Below are 24,759 nucleotides of genomic sequence, written 5' to 3' on the forward strand. Positions count from 1 at the left end.
AGTAAATCTGTTGACTCTAATATTTGTAGCCTAAACATGCTCTACAATCTACTCTTGATAACTAGCACCTATTGTTTAATGAGCCACTTTTCTCAACACAGCAAACCCGACATCTCTCAAAGTTCCAGTTCTTTCAAATAATCCTATGACATATGAGTGTTTACACCAAGTCATAAATGCCACTGAAACAATTTTTGAAATGACGAGCTATGCCATCATTAGCTGCATATAATTAAAATGTACCATAGGAAATGCATTCACTACAGTTGTGAAATTATTTTTATTGCTTATGAACAGCAAAAAAATTCCACTTTTTAACATACAACTGTGCCAGCACAGAGCTGAAAAGGAAGCTGGCTTGCTTGGGCAGAAATTGTGCAGGTTTTTTGTAGATGTATTTCTTTCTCATTGCTTTGTGATCACTTTTACTGCTCCACAGAGACCAATAATTTGGAAAAAAAACCCCAGTAGCTGAAGTAGTTTTCAAGTTATTACTAATTTGAAACCCTTCATTTGTACTACCAAGTATATTCTAGTGCAGTCACACAGCACTCTTACAAAAAAAGCATAAATCTATCCACACAGATATTTTTGGGATCAAAACACTTACCACTACTAAACTTACCTTTTTTCCTTATAAAGACATACACACAAACATGTAATACTGTGCTGAGGTTTCAAGTTTCTACAAAAGTAATATATCAGCATTACAACTCTGAAGAGGTGTTCAAAAGAGAAAGATCAACCTTTTTTTTTTTAATCAAGTTTGTCTTCACAATCCCTGAAAATTCACCAAAATACGTCTATAATCCAAGGTAGCTACAACAAAGGAATTTATTACAGAAGAGTAGTCATAGTAAACTTCTCACCAATGAAGACAGTGCTTTATACAGTATAATCTTGGAAAACCAGAATCTTCAGCGTTAAATCTCCCATATTAGCTAATTAGCGACAACTGGTTTACAGTTCTTACTGTTCCAATGAAATAGTACATTGTTATGGCTGAGCTTGCAGAGAAATAGTACTCAAATTAAAAATAAAAGGTATGCAAACACAAAACATAATACAGACTGACATGCTATGTGATAGGAAAAAGAATTGTCTTTTTGGAATGTAAGAACATAGGTGGGTCAGTAGTTTAGTGTTTCTTTGCAAAAAGAAACTCACAGTATTCTAAAATGGTCAACATGGTCAGAAAGGGCATAACATATTTAGTCAACAGGTATGCTTGCTAATATGTTATGATTCTAATATTCTAATGCTTAAAGATAAGTCTCTACACCAATTAACCAAAACCAGACTATCTGATATTAGAAACTGGCATTTATTCCAGTGCATGCACCAACATAATTTCCATCTGCAGAATCTTTATAACTGATAATGATGCATCCAAGCCAGAACAAACAGTTGGATTTCCTGATCACGGGGTATTTTTACAACAAGAAAAAACTAGTTTACCTGTAAATCAATAAAAGTGTTAATAGGAATCATTAAAAAACAAGAAGTAGTTACTCCAGTAGTTCCTTTAAAATGTAGTAATTTAGTTAAAAATAAATAAAATGTCTATACTCCATGTAACTTATGCAGACAGGACAAATTATTAATGAAACACTTCCCAGTCACGGACCCCCCTCTAAAAGCCTCACAGAAATGCTACTAAAATTGGAGGTTGGTGGAAGGAGCTTTGAAAGAATGACAGGTCACAAAGAGACTGTGCTAAAAAGCATGGAGAAGTGCTCTTCAAAACGACTCCCAGAGAAAGAGTAAAAGTTACAGATTTCTCGTGTCCTCTATTTTTACCATAGTACACACCATGCCTGTTTTTTACCTTGTTCATTTAAAAATGAAGCTACTGAATCTGGACATTAGATTACTTTCTACTGTAAAGTGGCATATAAAGGGTCTGTATAAGAATTTTCTTCATTTCAAATAACCAGTACTACTGAGAAGAAAAGCATACAGTAGAAGAATCCAAATGTCAGATATATGCAGATGTCATCCAAACACTGCAAGATTACATTCAGAATGCCAGCTAGGTCCATAAATTGCTACACACCAAACAAAGCGACCGTGCTGAAAATATCTGTAACACAGACTACGTCTCTCACACTTGCTGACCGTGCAATGCTCCGCTGCCGGGTCAGACTGACAGTAGAGGGAGCAAAAGCAACTCTACCCCGCTACCCGAAAACTGAAAACGCCGGTGCTGCCCCTCCGTGAATGAGGAGCCGCACACCCAGGTTATGTACCGTGGGAAGACAGATGAGCGGCGTTGACCTTTTCCTTTCCCCTTCAATGAATCGATCTGTGAAAAATCCATTAAGGCAAAATTTCCTTCATTTTCTGATAGTAATCAAAGTAAAGACCTAGGGATTCGAGTCATTCTGTTCAAATGAGGCTAGTTTTCTGGATTTCTGTAGGCTATATCTGAAGTTTGCATTATGAAATTACGGTGTATTAATTAAACCATCACAGAATCACTCTGGATGAAAGGGACCTCAGGAGGTGTGCAGTCTGATCTCCAGCTCAAAGCAGGGTCAGCTATGAGGCCAGACCAGGCTGACCAGAGCTTTATCCAGTTGATAAATACAGTATTACTTTTTCATATTACTATGTGTATTATTAACAATACTACAGTTACTTTTGTAAGTGTTTTCAACTGAAGGGTATTGAAGCGCTTAAAAATGACTCCTCAACAAGCCTTTTTGAGGACTGCCGTTACAATTCTACCGACGGTGGGGGAAGGCACAGAGCAGGCACTGACCCAGCTGGGGCTGTGCACGCCATGGACAGAACTGGGTTCAATATTCAGTAAATGCAGTTCCCCGCCTCACCTTGCCCTGCTCAAGCAGTGTTTATGTAAGCTTGTTCACTATCGCTTACTTTTTAAATACCTTAAAAACACTCATTTCTGTTGGTCATAAAAGCAAAGCACTGGGATTATTATGGAAGAGTTGTAAAATTAAATACATTAGAATTGTAAGCTCCATTACAACTAGGTTTGGTATTTATGGCTCACCGATATTAAATACTTGATCGGGTGTATTCTGAACTCAAAGCACAAGGCACTAGCGCTACAGCTGCCAAAGAGACCTTGCACAGCGACTCTCCAGGCAAACGGCTTCAGAGCAGCCTAACTGCCACGCAGCAGATGCAGACTCTAACCAAAATACTGCTTTCCTCTGGCAGAGGCCTCACACCAGCCACGGACACTCAGCTCCCTCGAGCATTCAGTCCCCTCCCGGTGCCGGGAACCGGCTGGGGTCCCCGGGACGAGCCCGCCCAGGGCGGCGCCGGTCGCTGCCGGTCGCTGCCGCCCGTGAGGAGGCGCGAGGCGGGAGGGGGATAACGGTCCCGCCGGCGCGCGCCCCGCCGTTGCCGCGGCGACGCCCCTGCGCACGCGCACACTCCCCCCTTCTCGCCCCCCGCCGCGCCGGTGACAGGCGCGTCCTCCCAGCGCCGCCGCCTCCGGGCGTTGCTCGCGCCTCCCCCGCGGCCGAGCCGGGACCCCCCCGTGGCGGCGGGGGCTCAGGGCGGGTCCCCCCACCCCCCTCCTCCCCGCTGTCTCTCACCGAGCGCTGCTCCGCCTGGGGGAGGGCTGTGGGGGGAGAGGAGGCGTGACAGCGATGACTCGGCGATCCTCCGCTGTACCTCAGGCTGCCTCCCGCGCGCCAGGCGAACACAGAGGAGCGCCGAGCGCCAGCGCGATGCCTGCGGGCCGTTCATGACGTCACGGGAGGGGGGGGGGGGGGGGGAAAGCAGGTTGGCGCGCATGCGCTGTCGGCTCGCGGTCCCTCACGGCGCGAGCCCAGCCCGGCAGCCTGTGGGCCCTCGGTGGCCCCCGAGTAGCCACGGGGGCATCTGGCCGGTAAGGGAGGCTCGTGTTGCCGGCAACGGCACCCCAGGGCGGCGGGAGGCAGCGCAGCCGCCGAGCTCTGCGGGTTCTACGGCGGCGAGGGACTTCGCGCCCGTCCGCTCCGTAACCCGGGAGGCCCTTGCCTTCACCGGGAGGCAGGGCCAGGCCAGGCTTGAAACGTGTCGCTGCTTTGTAGAGCCAGACTCGAACAGCAGGACGTGGGAGGGACAAGGCCTGACGGATGGAGAGCTGCGGCACTGACAGGAGTGCGTGAACCAGCCGGGAAGGCCTTGGCTGGGGCGCTGCAGTCAGGCTGTTGCTGCCGTCGAGCGAGCATCGAGTCACTTTGTGACTGATCAGTTTGTGATTCACCATAGTTCGTTAGGAAGTTTGATCAGGGGGGTGCGTCCTAGGCAGTGTTCTAGGCTCTCTTCCGCTCTGCTTGCACAGCATTCACTTGCCAGGAGCTCTGCTGAGCACGGGGTTATCGTGTTCCCGAATTCATTTGCCTCTTTAGGCAACCGCTGTCAATCGGGATTTGTTCTGGGATAAACGGGCGCAGGTCTTTCAGTGTGACCTAGCCACACTTAGTTTTCCAGATGCAGTCCAGCAGGAGAGCTTCTTTAGAGATCAGGCAACAGTTAACCCAGTATGTATTGTTGCTACTAGAACGAAAATGCTGCTATGTGGGATTGGAATTGTATCCTGCTAACATACCCATCCACCCTCCTCAGACAGGTGATGGCAAGCTCAGCGCAGGCATGTACACAGGACAGCACTGCAGAAAGGCACAGGCTTCCCCCTTAAGAACCCCCTGTTGCTCTCCAGCTACACCAAGACTTGCTCAAGGAAAGCAAATAAACCATCATTTGCTTGTGTCACCTGACTAGGAGATAAAAGCTTGTCACTATGTAGCTTCTCAGAAGGCTATACTGCTCTCATTCCAGCCAGAAAGATTGGTATCTCATAAAACTAATGCTTTTCAGTTTTCCTGCCATTTTTGCCTATGGAGCCAAAGAGTCTCAAAGCTAAATTACACCTAGAGTACCATAGTGCTGTTAAATAAGTGCTATTCTGTTCCACTTCTATTGATACAAACAAAGGCATGGAGATTTTTTTGAGAGTTTGTGATGGTAAATCTGTGGCTTGGTTTTCTACTCAAATGACATCAAACTTCTCATCAGTAGGAACACTGATTCCTAAATCCTTGCTCTATAGAGCTCTTAAACAGCACTCAGTGGTTATGAAAACAGTACACTGAGGAGGCCATGCCTCATTATTAGGAATGTCCTAAGAACAGATAAATACCTTCAGTATTGTATAATGCACAAATACAGCCCTGTATTTCCCTACAAGTTTTGCCGAAATGATTTGAATTAAGAGATTTAGAACAACAGATCATCGCTATAAAATGCTATGCATAATGAAACCACATGTGCAGTATACTTTCAGGTCTTTAATTTGTTAGGAGCTAAATGTTTATTAGAATATGGTACAGTTAATATTCCCTACAGTCGCCTTGAAAATGAAATACCCCTTTCACAACACAAAGATAATGAGTTATATGGCAAGATAAGGTGGTTACCAGAATTCAGGAATGACAGAATCCAATTAATTTAACATGAATTAATGCAAGATCAAATTTATTACGGTTGGATGCAATTCGTAATTGAAAGTTCCATTAGAGTGCACGTTTTTACATGTTATCTCCCATCAATAAGAGACCTCGGAAGAGCAGATTCTCCATTTTGAACAGCAGCAATGTACATATTATATCACAAATAACTCTTTCCTACATGTTTGCTGTGAGCAACTTCAGAAACCAAGAGTGCAGTTGTGCACCAGGTGCTGTGTTCTTGCTCTTTCTCACAGGGGGCCATGACTGAGGCTTAAACAGAAACCTGGGCTTCATTTTCTTTGGCTGCTTTGCTGGGCTGCCTCTGCCTTGTTACTTGTTCATCCCTTTTACCATTTTCACTCTTCTAGGGGATCACCCCTCTTCTTTTTTTGGGTGGGAGGGGTGAAATCAGCCCTCTAGTCAAATAAACCTTTCAACCTCCAATCTTCAAAATAAACACTTTTATTGTGGACAGTCCAAGCTCCTTAGGTAAAGCTTTAGGTCTCAAATCCAAAAGATACACTGTGTCCTTTTAATAATTTCATAGTGGAAACCCTTTATTTGCCCATTCCTGTGGTGTTATGGAGGTTTTCAATGATTCTGGTTTAGGTTTCGGGATTAGGTGAAACCAGAGTGCCTTAAACCTCTTTAGAGGTTTGGGATTAGGTCTGCATCAGGCCTAATATAGCCTTTCTGTGCAAGGCTAAATTAAATGGCAGGAATATTTGTTGTGCACTGATTCACAGGTGTTTGGCAAAATACCAGAAAACATAAAGGAACCACTGGAAGAATCATGAAGGCAAAGCCATCGAAACATGAGTATTAGCTAAGTACTGCAGTATCACTTGCAACTGTGGGGTCTTTCAGACTGCTTCTAAGTGATTTTAAGCATGGGTATCATTTTTATGTGTCTCTTTCACATGAATGTGAGTAAACTGAAGATCTGTCGTGCAAATGGATCATGGATTTTTATTTGGGTATCACATTCTGGTAATCACTGCCTATTTTATAGCAAATGTATATTAAAGTTCGTCAAACAGCTGATATCACTGAAGCTCTATTGTTTTATTGTACACATAAATTCTACTCCTTCTCTGGGGTATGCATTGCCCTGACAGTATGCTAGGTCACGACGAGAAAAGCACAAAAGATTTATGCCTATTATTAAAACACCACCCTGTCTGGCCCAGGAGGCAGAGACATTTGCCTCTTTGATGACCCTGGACTAATTGGAGGAGATAGTTTCGTTGTGTAGGCTGTCTACTGTGAGGCTTTTCAGCACTTTTCACTGTCTTTGTCTCTAGTAGGGATGTTTTTCTTCTATGTGCTCAGCTCAATAGTTTGTAATACTGGCAAGGCCTGACTAACTGGCCGTACCCCTAAGGTGCTGTCTGAGCTGAGCAGATTTCATCAGGCAGAATGAAGAGCAGCTCAGCACTATAGTCTCAGGATCTCTGCAGACTGCAGCAGGTGTTTTGGCTGCATTTGTAGGGAAAAGCTGAGCTTTATATGCATGGCCCTGGTATCAAAAAGAGCCAGATACGTAGTTATGGGGAGGTGATGCACAGAGCCCAATGGGTTAGTTCCTACAGTGTCCAAAATCAGTTACTACCTGAGCATAACTATTCCCTCATACCAAAGCATTCCCTTCACTGATTATGTGCCTGTCAGCCCTCTCCGGAAAAGTGTCTTTTGAATACATTTCTCTCCCCAGATAGACAGACTTCTATTTCAGTTGTAGACTTGCCTATATTTAGAAAGTTGGCTACATGTCAGAATTATAGGGCTTCTCTGTATTTTTTTTCCATACCAGCCATCAGTTCTCTTGCAGGCAAGCTTTTTTGCATTCCTATGGCAAGTCTTCTGATCAGCAATGTATACAGCCAGATCCTGTATTCTCATGTCTGCTTGCAAAAGTGAAACAGAAATAGTTAAGTTTCAAAAGAATATGTCCCCTCTAATCAGATGAGCTGTTCAAGAGGGAGGCTAACCAGAAGGATTTAATAACCTTTGAATCTGTACAGAACATTATTTATGGCTTAAGAGCTACACAAGGCTTGAGTTTTAAATGTAAGTTCTTTCCCTCTTTAATGGTGCATGTAAGGAAGAACAAGAGAGAAATGTTCCAGTCAAGGACAAAATCATAAAATAATGAGCAGAAAAATAATGAAATGAAAGTATTAGGGGCCAAGGGAGGCTGAGTGGGAGTTTGTCTTCATACATGATTGATCTAAACTTGAAAAGAAAAAAACAAAAGACTCCTCATCCTTAAATGAGATGGTTATTTGAGCATAAATAACAGTCTCATGTCAAATATGCTGCTATTTCCAATGGAGTCTTTTCACTACAAAACCACAACATTCTCAGCCCTAATCTCCTCAGATAAAACAATACGGCTGGTGGCTGTGAATCAGCACTTTGAAACCGACCTTTGAAAATAGCAACACGTTCAGGGTGAAGAGAAATGGAGGAGACAAAGAGCTGCTGTTTATAGAGCTCTGCAAAGTGAGGCCCCACCTTGCTTGCTTGGAAACTGCTGTAACACCCAAGAATTGTTTTTCTCTCTGGGTGGGAAGTCCAGCTCCATGCAGCTACCTCAAGGGACTGGGGCTATTGATGTATCTGTGTGTTTAGTCCCACACCAGGCCTAGCTGTCACTGAAATCAGGAGCAGTGAAACACCAAAATCCTCCTGGATGCTTGAGCCTTGGATTATTTTATCTTTCAAAACAACAAAGAGCTCTGACCAGAAATCTGAAGGGTTCTTCCATTTTTTGAGCTCATGGAGGGGGGTGGGTCATCCCAAGCAGAGAGAGGGGAGAAAAGGGGCATGACAACATCAAATGGAGACTTGCTCAGCTCCAGCCTGGGAGGAAGGGTGCGGTGAGAACGCACAGCTGGGCGCTCTGTGCCAAAATGTGTGCTCCTCCTTTCCCAACCCATTTGCAGCCACATGGCCATGTCCCCTCCCTTGTGCTGACCCTAGCACTCATCTGAGGAGCGTCAGGACTGATGCAAGGCAGGAGCATGGCACCAGGAAAGGAGAGGGCCTGGGAGGGAGAACGATCACACTGGAAGAGACCTGCCCTGAGCGGTGGCACCAAAAGGAGCTGGCCAGCTGGGACACAAAGGTTTCCATCCAGCAAATGACACCTCACCTTAAGCAGGAAGCTCACTTCCCTCTACAGCCAGTGAGGAAAAACAGGCTCTTAACTACATGGAAACATCCCCTTCACCTTTTTTTCAGATTCCACTGTTTCCTAGTGTAACACACTTCGACAACAAGCTTTGAGATCCAGAGATGCCATCCCATGGGAAGTGGAAGATGACTGTGGTCTCAGCACAGACCCGAGTACTGCTGTGCTCTGACTGGGAAGACCTTGCACTGGTGGTGGGGGTCATCCTACAGCAGTGTGACATTCACATTTTCATGGGGGTTTTAGGGGCATTGTCTATAACTCAGGGAAATTCCTGATGATCTTTTTGAGCCCTTCTCAAAAAAAGAAATGAACTGGACATTGTTCTCCTGAAAGGGATCATTGGAAAATGGCCTTTGGACATGGTCTGGAGGCATCAGCTGCACAACCACCCCACCAGTGCTACCCTTGCAGCAAAGCTCCTGATGCTGAGCCCAGATGAGAGAGATGCTGACAGGATGGCAAACCCTCTGAAACTAGGCATCTCAGAAAAGAGGACCAAGGGGGCAAACCTGTATCTGGGTCCAGCTGCAAAAGCCCATGCTTTTGTTAAGTCTGAACAAAAACCTTTGATCCAAGCACCCCCTGCTTTTCAGGGATTCCAAACTGGAGTGAAAACACACTGGTTTCACCCTAGCTTGAAATACAGCCTCACACCCTTGATTTCTGCGGACAGATCATTTTTCTTGGGGTGGACAGCAACAGATACCTCATGTCTGGTTCAGACAGACCAACCAAAAGGCTTATGTGAACACACACACTACCAGCAGCATGTGATGGGATTTAGTGCAAGGAAATCAAACTCTCTGCCCCACCTCCTCAGCTTATCCTTTAAAGGCCAGTCCTCTGCTCACAGCTGGAGTTTATGTGAGTCCTGCCTTATTAATTAAGTGTAGCCACTGCCTTTTCCCCCTGAATTCCAACAGAAGCAATTAGAAAGCAGATACTTCACACATAACAGCTGTTTCATTTAACACCCTCCCCATGTTATTTGCTCCCCTCCCCCAGCCAACTCATGTCCCCCTTTTCCATCCTTTCATGTAATGGAGAAGGAGAGTAAAATCAAGGCGGCAAAACCAGGGGCAGCAGATAACCATATTCTTATTAAAAATCATCTAGTGTAACGCTGAAAGTGGAGGAGTGTTGTTGAGAGCATGCTTCTGAGCAGGGAATCGTAACATTCACCTAACAGATGGGAAAAAGAGCTTTGGCTGTCTACTGTGTCCTCCTTAAAAGGGGATCTGTATCAAAGTAGCAGCATATTTTCTTCACCACAGGCTGTTGATGTCATTAGAGCAAGTCTCATTTTTATTTAACGCCAGAGTTAAGAGTCACATAAAATTGGCACAGGTGAAGGCACCAGACCCATTAAGTTGTGCAATGTGACTCTTTGGGAATTTTTTGAATATTCGTGCACCTCCAATTTATTTATGCTTGGGCAAGCCAGCCCCAGAGCCTCTCTTCCCTGTTACCGAGTATGAATACAGCCTCAATCCTGCCATTAGACCTGTAAAAGACCCACTCAATCCACTAAATTTCCCCCACTCTCAGGGAAGATCCAGTTACAGGAAGGGCAGCCCTGCCCCTATTACATGCATCACTGGGAGATACTATGGACATAAAATTAAACCCATAGCCAAAACCACCCACCTTAACACTGAAAGTGAAATCTGCCCTTGCCAAACAATGTTAAGTGCATGTTCTGCTCCCAAACAGGTACTCTAGAGGCTGGCTCTTGATTTAAGGCAGGTAGAGCTTTTCAGAGGGAAACCAAATTAAGAGGAATGGAGAATAATTTACCTCTGCAAAACACTTCTGAAGCATGGAAGTAATTCCAGAGTATTGGAGGCAAAGGGGTGCTCAAGAGTCACAACATTTCTTTTCCTAGCATGGCTGGCATTTTTTAAATGTAGAATTGACAGGTAAAATAGAGATCTGGTCCCACACAGGGCATCTGCTCATGACATTGGTAGGAATAATAAAAAAAGAGTAGACAACCAAAGTACCCCAGTACTGTGAGATTTTTTTGCTAGATGATTCCTCACTGATCCTGAAATGAGACAGCATTGTGAGGACATTTTCAGTTATAATATGGGGAAGATTTAGGTCCAGCCATAAACTTTCTATTTCCTTCCTCAAAGAGCTAGCTGTCAGAGATGCTGCTATTGCAGCCATCCATCCAGATGTTTGCCATCTTTATTAAAAATTTTCAGGAATCTTACAACACTTACATACTCTACAGCCGCCTGATGAGGCAGCTATCTCATACGGGGAGAACAAGATAGGAGGGATTAAATGATCTGCCTAGCTTCCCACAAGACAATGCAGGTGTAGCTAGAAATCAAAACTCTCAACTTCCAATTTTTGCTGTGTCATACTAATCTGCTTATATGCTTTGCTGTAATAAAAAAAAATAATTGTTTCAGTAATGCATTTGTTGGTAACTAGTATGAGTATTCCTAATCAAACAGAGAGATCAGCATATTCTAGAAGCTGTTACAGCTGATCAGTCAGCTGAACCCCCCCCCTTTTTTTCCCCTGGACCTTTCTAGAAGGAGAAAAATAAAAAGGAAGGGCATCCCTTTACAACTGCAAAGGCTTCAGCTAATGAGAGCAGAAATTGCATTTTATATTTTGGCAGTTAGTGGTAAACACTAGCTGATCTTATTATAGCTTTAATAATAATGTTGTATGAAATATTAGTGATGTCTGAGCACAAAGTAGAGCCTCCATCTCTTTAGTTAAAATTACAAAATGATTAACAGCCCAATTAAAGACATTTTTGTTTTTGACATGATAAATTATACTTTATCTACCTATCTGTAGATATAATTGATTATTTTATCCGTTTGCTGTTGGCTGTCATTAAAAAAGACAGATACCATGGCTTTCTGGCCTCTCTCCCGCTGAGAGAAAGAACAAATCCTGCTATTAACGACAGACAGCATCATTATGAAAAAATTCCATTTGCCACTAGGCAACATAGCCGAGTTCCAGTAATTATTGTATTAGTCAAGCCGTTGAGAAGTTCCATAAAATTGAGAGAGTTTTTAAGGAGCATTCAACATTATTTGGCAACTTTTGTGATGTAACAATTAAAACCATGCTCCAGGCCCCAAAATGTGCAGGAGATTGCCAAAATCAGATAAAACCCTAGAGGGCCCCTGACTTGCAAAGAAAAAAAAATCAAACTGTTTACTTTTAGGATCAGACATTCATCAACATTTGGCTTTTGTTTCAGCCAGTGTCAGATAATAACAGCACCACGTTTTCAGTCAGCTTCTAACAAAAGTCTACACAGTTTGATGTCAGGCCTCTGAGAGTTAGCTGGGGCTGACACCAGCCTCTTCTCAGGAGAAGGAAATCTTATGGGAGCTGTTGCTACCAAGCTTGCTTGGCAGATCAGACACCTGGGAGCACTCAGCAGTACCTTCTGGAGTGATTCATGTCTGTTCTCCACCAGTGAGCATCAGGAAATCACTTGGGAGAGATGCAAGTTATTTCTTCCTCTCACATCTAGGAGCTGAGCCAGGCAACACCTCAAATTGTCAGGGCTGCAGGGGATAAAGCAGAAGTTGTCTGTCCGTGTACCCCATTAACCTGTTAAGGAACTGTTAAAAATAAAAAATAAATCTCACTTTAAAACTGCTAAGGGAAATTGCTACTGAACCAATTTATGGCCAAGTTTATCATCTACCTACTTCTCTACTGAGTGGTGTTACAGAATAATGATTTACAGTACCAGAAATAAAGGTACAGCATCAGGCTTCTGCAGTGGAAGGTGAAGTTGGTTACAAAATGCAGACTACGTTTAGCCTAATACAGACTATAGGAACCACCTCAAGAGCACATCTGTTTGCAAAGGAGTTAAAAGGGATTGATCTCCCCTCCCAGAATAACATGCCCAAGTCAGGAAGTCTCCGCATACCAAAGAACTATGATGGGAGCAGTAGTTTCCAGGGCAGTGAAAGGAAGCTGGGATCTGAACATGGGACGAGGAGCCAGGATAGTGCTGCTGTCACTAGGGAATGGCAGCAGGGCAGGGTTTAGCACTAGCATCCTGCCAGTCTCCACCTGGAACATGCCGTACCAAGTAGGACAGATAAAAAGATACACTGGAGCCTGCCATAATAGGGCTTTTCATCACACAGCTCCCAGATTGGAGATGGCTGCCAACTGTTAGGGCCTGCTGACCTATTTAATAAAAAACCCAAAACCACAACCCTTAGCAGTCATGGCTTCTATCTGATTTAAATGGGAACAGCAGCACAGCACTACAGGCCAAGGGCCAGCCACCTGTGGCGCATGGGCAGCTCTTGAACCATATGTTGCATTGCCAAGGTAAAGGCAGGAGCTCAGACTTGTGAGAGAGGGTGTGTGAAAGAAAAGCTGCTCCCTTCTCCCAGCTTGGAGACTTATCTTGCTGCTATGCAAGGCAGGCATGCCCGAGTCCCGCTAAGCTTGGGAATCAGCAAATGCTGGAAGCTACTGCCACCTTTTCCAGCACATTTAACCTCTAGTTTGGGTCTGGCAATTGCTAGGGTGTGGTGAGATGTGTTGCTATAGAAGTATAAAACCCTCAATAACTAAGTAGCTGCTTTTTGGGAAACACCATCGCCTTGCAGTTTTCTTCAGCAGAGCTAAAGCATATATTGTGGTAGTATTCAATTTTCTTGCATTTGGAGCTGTCATCTAAAGTGAAGCATCCGAGGTCAGCTCAAGAACTTAGGTCAGTATCTGTCAGTGTGGAGAATGAATAATTTAAGTTCTTATTCTTGAATTATATGAGTAAATTGTGCCAAATCTTCAACATACTAGACTAGCGCCAGATGAAGGCTTAGGAAGTTTTTTTAATATATGTTCTTTATTAGCATTAAAACTTTTATTATTAAAAGAATTATATTACAACATACATGCACAAGATCCATCTAAACTTAAAAAACCATCTGAAAAAACTACATTCCTACTATTTTTTGTTAGTCCCTTTGGCTTACAGCTCATCTGAGCCATGAGTGAGGAAAATTCAAACCCCAGAACACAGCAAAGGGAACTCAGCAATGAAAGAGGGAGAGTGGAGCAGACTGACAGTGTGTTCTTTGTGGGTATTGCTGAGAACAAGACAAACTAATTGGAAAAAATAATAACTTTGTAGTGAAATTGTGGGGACTTTAGATCAAGGGCTACAAAGAAGGCTAAACTCCCCGATTCAGCCAACTCCTCTCAGACCACTCCTATAGTTCCATTGTGGACTGCAGGAACAAGCCTGCACAATTCAACTAGTTTCCATTCCAGCCTCACTGTTCAGCCTCTAGTTTGTAGGTGCTTGCATCTCCCCACTGTTGTGCCAACTGGCTGGTGTTGCTGTTCAGAAGGATGCCAGATGGTAGTACTTTAGCCAACCTGATTTCCAGATGACCAATTTATGTGGCTACCATTTTAATTAAAATAAAAAAATATACGTAAAAGACACGAGTTTATCACCTGCTAACACATGCCATGGTTGTCTCTCGGTCAATCGTCATGCAGCAGACAGAGCCACAGACTTCTCTTCCACACCACCAGTATCCAGAGCAAAAAAGAATAGTCCATCTGCTAAAGCTATCAGGCCCTTTGTGCTTCACTGTATAAATTCCTATTTATAGGATCCAGTGCCCTCTACTGAGCAGAACAAAAAAAGCATTAATGTGACCCTGGCCCTGCAAAGTTACTGTTAAGGTACAGCAGTATTAGAGCTGAACGGTTGGAAGTTTACCTCTGCCCTCCATGCCCACACATGCACCCACTGCCCCAGCTGCCACCAGTGTTTCCAGGTTATTGTAAAGCAACACATGGAAAGCATCGAGGAACTTGCAATGGCTACAGAGCTGTCAGAAGAGTAACATGTCACTTTCTGGAAGGGGAAATCCATGTGGACATATGGTAGTCATGAAAGGAGCTGGACTAGCAACCTTGGCAGGCTTGAGTCGAACAGAAATGTTGCTGCTTTGCCTTGATCTTTATTTACAATAAACGCCTCGGCTCCAGCTCAGCGTTTTATCTGGGAACAGCCGCCGGCATTTCTGCGACCATGTTCCGTCTCATTGGTGCACTGACATATTTACATGCGGGCCGGGGCCTGGGCAGCTGTGAATAAGGGGCCATATATCAAGAGAGGAAAAAGGGATGCAAAGATGAATTTTATGAAATATTTTCCATTTTTTTTTGACTTGGTTGTGCATTTTGCTACGGCCCATTGGGCACTCACTCAGCACTTGGACACTTTGCTCCATATAGTCTCGCCTATATTTCTAATTGTGTCTACATGCCAAGCCTAGCCCAGTACCTGAGGCAGCCCACAGGGAAATGGAGATTCAAAAAAAAAAAGAAAAAGGTGGGTGGGAGGGAAATTTCCTGCCCTTCAATGGCTGTACCATGGGAAAGAGAATGATGTCTTGTAAGTCACTATTCTTTCCTGATTCCTGCAGGACACAGGCTGTTGCATTTTACATCTGAGTGCCAAAGTGAGAGGAATTATTTCCACTACTTCGTAAGAGAAATCAAGTCCCTTTTGCAATTTAAGGAGGTCCTACCATCTTTGATTTGTTCTCTGGCAATGGAAAGGGTTAATTCCTTATAGTGTTGACTTAATCCTTTCCTTTTTCCCTGTGGCTGACTAATAGGTTAGATGTGTTGACTCTGTTTAAAAAGACAAGCTTTGGACATAATATTAATGATATTGTATATGCAATAACATTAGAAAACAAACACAGAGGCACCTGGGATTCTAAAGGCATCTTCTGGCCTTTCTGGGCTGACAGCACAGAGTGGCCCCCCAACATTTCCATGTGGAAAAACACTATCTAGCACGAGAGAGTTTACTTTGAGTGACCCTCTTGCCTTTCAAACAATGAGAAGTCAGGACCATTGTGAAGCTGAAAACTTGTTTCATAAGAACAGGCCATTGCTCAACCAGCTGAAGAGGGGAAAAAAATAAAAAAGGAATCCAGAGAAACAATTGGAAAGAAAAACTGGACATTTGAATGGAATAACTGCTGGTGTCTTTCCTCTGGCACTGACATCCTAACAAAAGGTGTGAGAGTTTTTTCCCTTATGTTTTTGCAGGGTGAAGATGGGAAGAGAGAACTGTTTGTTTATTCATTTGTCTTAGACTGCCCCACTGGCACAAAAATGTCACTGCAAATACTTATCCAAGGCTCAGGTTCATCCTACTGGGATGCGAGAACTGCATGCTCCCTTCATAGCCTATGTGAGATCCAAACCAGCATGCGGAAGTGCTTATTTCCCTCCATTGTCTTTTTAGGAGGTCTAGGGGAGAGAAGCACAATTCCAGTTATGTCACCGTGGTATGGTCTAGGTAGGCTTAACTGACCACTTGTAGATACTACCTACCACAGATGTGTACAAGGCCTTGGTACAACAAGTCTCACTTCACAAAGACTTGTCAGGCTTTGTGCATGTGTCCCATCCTAAGTGTCATAGTACAGGCAAAATAAATTAGATGCCTTACTTCTGCTGAACCATAGATTTTTATGGTACAGCTGTGCTTAAATGGAGCTGAATCAAGGCAATCTCACCTTGGATAGAGGGCCAGCAGTTCCCAGGAAGAGATCTTCTCCACTGAGTAAAACATCTGTCAGCATTGTAGAAGAATCTTCTCAGATGGTTCTTTAGAACTCTCTTTGGACTGTTTCATTACTTACACTGGTAGAGCTGAAGTTGCAATGGAAAGGAGCACTGGAGGTCCTCAAGCACGCCCGGAGCTCATCAGGAGACTGTCAGGGGAAAAAAGACAGTCACCACTTTAAGCTAAGACATGGGGATCATTTAGTGACTCACCCAAGATTACACAGATGGTGCTTACACCAAGAATTAGACCCACCAAACCATCCAACACCTCTGGATTGTTTGTTGAGGATTAGAGAGCATTCAGAAGTTCATTTTAATATACACATGTAGGATTTAGAGCTATGATGGAATGGTAAATTAAATACTGAGGAGTTTGTCACATCTCTGTTCAAAGCAGGCTAACATTTCATGTAAGGAATTACATGCTTCAGACAGTTGCAATCATCTTTTGCACAAATAATTTAAGCTTACTTCGTCTGTTGTATTCTGATTTAAATTTTTATTGGAAATATAAATACCTATGTCGGTCACCAAACCAAATAAAACAAACATATTGAGTAGGGTCTATTATAGACTAATATGGAAACAAATAATCTGCAAGTCTGGTTTTATTTATAAGCTTATTTGAGTTTTTACTCTAGGCTCATATTAATCGGGTTTGTGGTTTCCACATCTGTACTGCTGATGCCCAGTGCAGACAGCATGCCAAGTCAGACCTGGGCATCCTCCAAGCTCTAAATGGAAAACATATGCTTCAACTCTAGCTACCTCAAGACAAGCAGGGCAAGTAACCTACCAAGTAACCACAGCGGGTGCAGCAGGCAGAGCAAAACTCTGGGGAGCTTTCTGAGGTGCCTGCTTGCAAGCTTCTTGCTTCTGACTTGCTCCAGGGGCAGCCAGACTGCCGCCTGTATTATATTTGCTCTCTCTGATGATCAAGAGATACCAATTCCCTTTGCAGCCTCCCTTTTCCTCTAGCTGTAGCTAGAAATTCCCAGACTGGACCAGTTAGTTCACAGTGTCAGCTAGTAATACATATTCTAGAGGAAGATGGAAGAACTCCTGCAGATGATGGCAATGCAGTATGAATTCTTTCCAGAACCCTTGATTATTTTTAGTATTTATACAAAGCACTCTGAATGTTCGTAAGAGTCATATATAAAAAAATGCCCATGCCCCTTGTCAAGCCAAAATGGATCCAGCTGTTCTGCGGTGCTGGTCTCTGATTGCGGAGAATCCCTGTATTAATGAAAGATGTATAAAGGGAATCCCAAACTAGAAATATGATCTCTGCTAAAGACTATTCAAATCAACTATTAGAGAATATTTCAGGGAAGTAGGTGAATACAAAGCTGATTCTCAATACAGCTGAAATCCGGTCCTGAGAACCCATCTCCATGAGGACATCTGTACTGCTTGAAGACGCTTCAGAGCAAGCTGCTTCCAGACAAACTTTGCTTTGTGCTGGTACAACATCTCCAGAGTTTTGTGCCAGCAACTGCATCACTGCAAACCCATCCCCTAGGGCCCAACAGAACCTCAGCACAGTATGAGTGCCAGACCTGTTTCTTCCTCAAGTGCAGGAGGGAAACCAGTATGCAAGCTGTAGCAAAATGACATATATGACAGCAGTGAGAGAAAAGGAAGCAGTATTGCTGGTGTAAACACTAGAAATTTGGCAGAGGCAGTCAAATTTATTCCCTGTGTACCCTCTGATGGTCATCCAACAGCCTCTGCCACCTGTAGCAATTATCTCTTTCCTGATAATTTTGACAAAAGTGACACATAGCAGTGCCATAAAATACACTTTTTCAAGTTACTATAGCATCATCTCTGTGTGTTGTTAATACAGAAATGCCATGATTTGTCTTAAGAATTCAGAGAAGGGGAAGGGGGAATATGAGGGGGATAAAAAATTAACACCACCTCATTGCCCCAGCCATGTCGAAGGGAATCACTCCATCATCTATCATTCTCCTCCTCAGAGAACTGCTTCGCCCAACACGGCTGCTCCACTGGCTCCCAGGCAGAGGCAATTGTTATGAAACTGAGATGGCAAAAGAGCAGTGTCTGATAACAGAGGGGCAGATCTGTCATCAGCACAGAAGGCAGTCATTCTTTGTGGTAGTGGCTAGAGAAAAGAATATGCAATTAACAATTATCTTTGGTAAGAGAAGACAAAACTCTTAAAACACAATTTCTACTGCAGCAAATCAAGCCACAGACTTAGGAATTAGTGGTTCAAAGTCTTGGTTCTTGCCTTCCTAGATACACTATAAGATGAAAGAGAGAGTGAATTTCCCCTGCCACTTCATTCTGGCTAGCTAAGAACTGGGGCTTAGCCATGGAAAAAGGCCAACCTTGCAATAGTTACAGGAAATGAGAATAGCTTTGCAGCATTTCCAAGCAAATCCAGCACACCTTCAGCTTTGCATTTTAGGCAAAAAATTCAGGCTTCTCACCCCAGAAAACAAAATGGAAGCTTTTCAGTGTGTGTTGCACTATCTTCCCTTCCCATACTCCCCTCACAGCTCCCAGTTTCTGAAGTTAGAACCAAATTCACACAGCACTCTTGGTGTATCGAACAGGCTTTGCTTTCACAGGTTTGACCTCTGAGTTGCACCTTCCTTCTCCCAAACTTGGTTATTAGTTCTGGAAAAACATGGTAATGCCAGTTACACTGTTTATATACATAAACTGAAGGCTTATCTGCATTGCTTTCTTCTAATCAATTCTCTTAAATACTGCTGTGAGTGCAGCCCTGGCAACAACTGGCCCAAGCAGCTGTGTCCCCAAGAGTGAGTCTAAGCTATGCTGTAGGAAAAGGCATGATTCAGAGGACATCACTCCCAGACACAGGTCATATGTATATTGTGAAGCACTGCCTCAGAAGGATGGACTGGATTTTTAGCTTAGAAATTCCAGCTATAATTTAGATCTGGCGGACTTCACTTCCAGCAGAGACTGACTCATGTAATTCAGATTAGCGATTCGGATTATGACACAAGACAGTACTTGAAAAAAGAAACAAAATTGCTCCCAGTTTTTTATGAAACGTACAAAAAAAAAGTGTATGATTATTTTTTAATGGTTTATATAGATAAAAGTATATCTAACTACACCATCAATGCTGCCCACTTGACAGATGCAGTTTAGGCACAGCTTGATCTGCACCAATGGACATAGCTGCAGATTTTCCTAGAGCACCTATTACAAGCCCCATGAGCATGCTTCTGGTGGGGCCACACAAGAGATGTGTAAGGAATATCATCAACTAACATACGCATAAAACCACTATTTCTGGAGAGGTATTTTCCTCTCCCTAAGACACCTCGGGTGTGGTTAATTAGGACTCTCAAATGACGTTAAAGAACTACCTTGTTCTGTGATTTCACAGTCCACAGGGGCAGGAGACCAAATCCATCACAGCCTACAGGCCTAGCTCAACGCCCTGTACAGCATTGCCAGCAATTCTCTCCTCCCTCCTTCCTGATCACTTTGGTTCTTTGTACTCTGCAATAATTTCCCCTTCTATTGTCCAGCTTCTTTTTTTTGCTTTGTCCATAGCACACCACAAATTTTTTGTGGCTGCAATGATTAATTTCACAGCTCACACCTAATTTGACCCTAATAACTTTGCCTGCAAAGTGGCAAAAGGGACAACTCCTTGTTGATCCAGACAACTTATCCCCCCATGAACACAATAAAAAGGCAGAGCTGATTATCAACAGGGAGATGCCAATTAGTATTTTTACAGGCAGAATGTTGGGAGGTCCCTTATGAAGCCAGGAGAGAGTTGGCATGTACTCCAGGCATGCAGGGGGGAGGCAGACTGCTTTCAGCCTGCAAGGCCACACAATATGGGAAGTGGTCGCTTGAAAGAGGAGTGGGAAGAATGACAGATGGTTTGTGCCTGGGCGTTTTTTTAGAGGACACCGGGTTCCTACCATGGGAACAGTGTGGACAGTAAAGGCAGCGACTAGATGTGAAGAGTGACAAAGCAAGTCAGCCACGGACGGCCCGTGGGAGGCCAGAGGAAATGCACCATTAGTCAAAGTTGGAGGAAAAATAAAATGCGATGACAACTGGGCCATTCATGTGCTTCCCCTTCAAGGACTGACCAGACCCTTCGCAACTCAAAAGACTCAAGTATCAGCTTCTTTTTCTCTTCAGCCAGGCTAATATGTACCGGCACAGTCTGAGAAACTCCCTTGTCACTTACATTAATTCTTATCTTGTTGTTCTTGGCTACACTTCACTGAAGTACAGTGAGGAAGAGTGCTTCAATCAATAATGTAGATCCAAGTGAGCACCCCCCTCTGCTGTTCTTAGGCATCAACTCAATAGCTTAAGGCAAACATTCACCCAGCTTGTGAACTTGGGAAATATTAGGACTTCCAGAACTAGAGTGTAAGACAATGAGGTGGCCTCACAAGGATGTTTAAGCCCCACACATGGACAATCTCATCACTCCAGGATAGCCTTCTGCACTTTGAGAATTTGCTGCTCAATACAAAAAATGCAAGACCTTAGAGCTCTCAGTGACCACAGTGACAGAGAAGGTGACCTTGCATTTCACAAGCAGATTTCATCAGATGTTCCACTTTGCCACTGTCATGGAAACCCCGAGGCACCGTTGTCGCAGCTTGTGAATCTGGCGCATTTTGTCATTAAGGAACGATGATGCCCTTCAGAAGTCCAGCTGTAAACATTCACAAATGGTTGGTCCCTTATTCTTCAATGGGGATGACACCACAGCTAAGGACAGGACTTATTTAGAACTACCACCTCTGGAGCTATGGCATTTCCAGATTTGGAAAGTACAAGGGTGTTAAAGGAAGGCACAAGCAGAAAATCCTGAAATGCTCTTTTACAAATACATTGGACTCTTATCCCATCCAAAGGGAATTCATTTATTAACACTTAAATAGGGCTAAAAGTAGCTAAGTAAAGTAGAATGAGCATCTCACAAAAAAGTGGAAGAAAAATGCGAGGAGCAAGGAAGAATACAATTAAATCCCTAATTAAGGACAAGAACCAAAGTCCTGACTTGAAATTTCAAGGTAACCTGGATATATGTAGAATGAACAAGCTCAGAAATCAATTCAAGCGAAGTCTGAAGTGTCAAGAGAATCCTCCTTATTTTTCCTGTGTTTGAAATATGTCCAGGAAATAAACTCAGTGAGGATTAAAGAGGCAAAAATAAAAAGTGCTCCCATGATTTAACTAGATCCCAGTCTGGTGTAAATTAAATTAGTCAAAAAAAAAAAAAAAAAAGAAAAAGAAATCCTTTGACAATCTGAGAGCCATTTCTTAAGTCTCCAAAGCAGCCTGTATTCTTTAAATTGCTTCCTGTTATATGGTTAACAATCTCTGCTTTCTAAATTATGGGAATCATTCATCTAAACTAGCCACACTGAACAGTGCTATCAGGCTATGAACCCCCTGCTGCCCAAACTACTGTTCCTAACAACATCTTTCCAATTATTCAGGAGTCTCTTGCCAGCAGAACATCAGTTGACTCAGTTTCTCTAAGGAAAATGCCTGGGTTTCCTGATGTTTTCAGCTGTGTTTGTACAACTTGCCTTCGTGTGAAGTTGAAAATTAATGCACTTCCTCTTGATCCTTTGAGATAGAGACAAAAAGGAAGATTATCAAGATTAAACAAAAATGGCAAAGCTCAATCCTTTGTCCTTGTTGAACAAAGGTGTTTAAACAAAGATTGCTGTGCATCACTAATCGTGTTACAAACTAAGGCATCATGTACAACAGCTCAATCTCCTGCATAAAGCTGAAAACTGCTATGTAACCTGTTGCTCTGCCACAGTGTGAATAGAATATTGGTTGGCTGCATTACAGTTCATTCACACATTAGTAAGAGATAAAAATAAAACAAGCTTTCAATTCTGCCTGTTTTGTTAGGAGCACACCATGGAATAATATATTTGGGCCTTGTCTCAACAGGGAGCCTGCAAAGAAGGGAACATTTATTTATTTTCTTGATTTTTGTTTAAAGCTTAAAAGCTGTATTTTTTCACTGTTTTCTTTCCCTTGCTATTTTATTTTACTGGAGTTAGGTAATATTATAATAGACAAAGACTGAACAGGTATCTATAGTCCTTTTGTTTTAGACTTGTTTGAGTTATGTTACCACTGAGCTCCTCCTCACACAGCCTTGGGAAAAAGAAGTCTCCTTGTGAAAGACTGAAGAAGAGGGATATCTTGCTGTTTGGTTTTATGCTGAAACAAGGAAGAACAAGCCTGATTCCCAGGTTGCTTTAAAGAAAAGGGAAGAAGGACAGAAAAAACCTAATAGTCTTTCTGGTCTTCATATGATCTGAAGGAAAATGGGGGAGGAGGTGCAGAAAGGGTGAGTATCTTTACAGTTCATCTTTCATGGAGTATAAAGGGTTTCCTTAAATTATTGCATTAGTATATTGGAGATACTCTACCAGAAAGTGCTGAGACTTTTACCTGGAAAAATTTCCCCCCACCCCCTCCTTGGAGATGCTGGTTCCAACAGGCTGCAACTCCCTATACCTCTACCTAGCTAACAATGCAGAGCACCTTGTTCAAACAAGACTGGTCTCCATTTCACACTAACCCCCAGGGAATATCCACTTTTCTCTTCATACTATATCTTTCTGACTGATGCAATCAGATTCTGGAAAGCTGCCTTATTAGTTTATATTCCAGCTTCTTAGGGATGATGTTAATTTTCCATTGTAGGACCAGAAGATTTTAGATGTGCTAGATCTTGTCTATATGGAACAACAACAAAAAAAATGGCATGCACAGTACCATGCTTAGAAATGGACTTCAGTGAACAGCAATCCTTGCAAAGAAGGTCTAAGGGTTACAAAAAAAGACAATCTCCTAACTTCAGTGCTTGAACACACTTACATGATGAATAAATAAAATATGCATTTTCTTACTTATTCACATGAGATATTCTGCTTAATCTCTGATCCAGTTCACCATCCTAATTGTTTTCTTCCTAAGATTGGTGGTTTAGTACTAAGCCTTTACACTGCGATGGCCAAAGAGTTCCATTATACCCATTAAAGATTAGATAATTTTCTTTTGTTTCCCACAGCAAATAGGATCCCATTCATGTCCCAAAGAGAACGTCAGTAGTTGGAATGGTGTTTTCTTAAGGTGCATATAAGATTAAAGACTGAAATCAGATGCAGTGTTGCCAAAGCCTTTGTAATACGCGTGTTTTTCATGGCAAGATGATTGACAAGAACTGCAGTAAGGTGCTGAAGGGGATATTTCACCTGGCCCATCAAAACTCAATGTAGAGGATTAGAACTAAGAAGAGCTGACAATATTGACTTGGAGTGCCACAACGGAAACATAATTAGCTCTTTGACATGCAATGGACAGAAATACTCCATTTTTAAAAAATCAGTTAAGAGTAATTACACCATATCTGTTGCATGCTGCCCTGGAAAAAAAGAAAAAAAAAAAAAGTCTGCTCTGCTGTTTCCTTTTTTCCCAGTAAAACTCAAGTTTGGCACTAGAATAAATGCATGCAAACCCAGCCTTTCTGCTGGAAGAACATCAGGAAAACTTTGTGCATAAAACTAAAAAACCTCTCTTAAAAGAGAGCACACAGATCTGAAAGAATGAAAAAGTCAATGAATTTTATACAAGTTTACTTATTGCAAAACAAACTGTCTGCACTATGCTTATTAAAGGCATATTTCATTGCCTAATCATAGATGTCTATTGTACCTTTTATGTTTTGAATCATAATTGCAGTCTGTTCCCCAACTGTAATAATGAAAGACATTTTGGCATATGCTTATATTGATTCCCCTTTAACAAAGCATTTAAGACACATACTTTCATCCCACTGAAATTAATGGCTAACATTAACTTTGAGTACATTGATTTCACTAGGATTTAGACAAATGGCAATTTATATGGGCACAGAATTGCCTACTTTGTTGGATAGGCATGAGCTTCTGAAGAGAAGCCTTCAAACTCAAAAGTCTGTGCAACGTGCAACTGTTTTGGTTAGAAATACATTGCACTATGGCATTTATGGTTTTATCAGAATAACTGCCAGCAAAAAAAAGTGTATCTGCTGTACTGAAATATCTTTTCCAGCTCCTGGTCTGGAAGAATCTAAACTGTAGAAACATTTTCCAGTAGATATAATGACATACAGCGCATGCATAAATGGGAAAAGGCAAAACATAATTGTACACAATACCTTCGCACCGAGAACAAGCTATCATTAGGTATAATATAAACGATGCAGTATATTCAATTCCTAATTTATAAAGATTATTGTCTATATGCTTGTCTGTTATTCTTGTTTGCTTCAGGATTAAGTGGTATATGAAAATAAGGAAAAACCACATCAATAATTATGCTTACCTTATTCCCTTTTTTAGCCACTGTTCCTAGCTATCCTAATTAGTTAGAACCTGCAATGAAACATTCCAGGAA

General features: G+C 42.6%; 1 protein-coding gene across 3 annotated transcripts in view; it reads right to left on the reverse strand.

The window, feature by feature from the left end:
- GNB1L (G protein subunit beta 1 like) overlaps positions 1–3,703 on the reverse strand; it is a 43,822-nt gene extending 40,119 nt beyond the window's left edge. Inside the window, exon 1 of one of the 3 annotated variants that reach the window (XM_074887792.1) lies at positions 3,573–3,703. The gene's annotated coding sequence lies outside the window, so the exon portion shown is untranslated. Of the gene's footprint in view, positions 1–3,019; positions 3,175–3,572 lie in introns of those variants that run through there. The other 2 variants (XM_074887791.1, XM_074887790.1) reach the window with 2 other exon arrangements.
- Positions 3,704–24,759: the final 21,056 nt, after the last annotated feature.

Source organism: Strix uralensis, chromosome 17 (assembly GCF_047716275.1).
Source record: "Strix uralensis isolate ZFMK-TIS-50842 chromosome 17, bStrUra1, whole genome shotgun sequence".
Taxonomy (NCBI): domain Eukaryota; kingdom Metazoa; phylum Chordata; class Aves; order Strigiformes; family Strigidae; genus Strix; species Strix uralensis.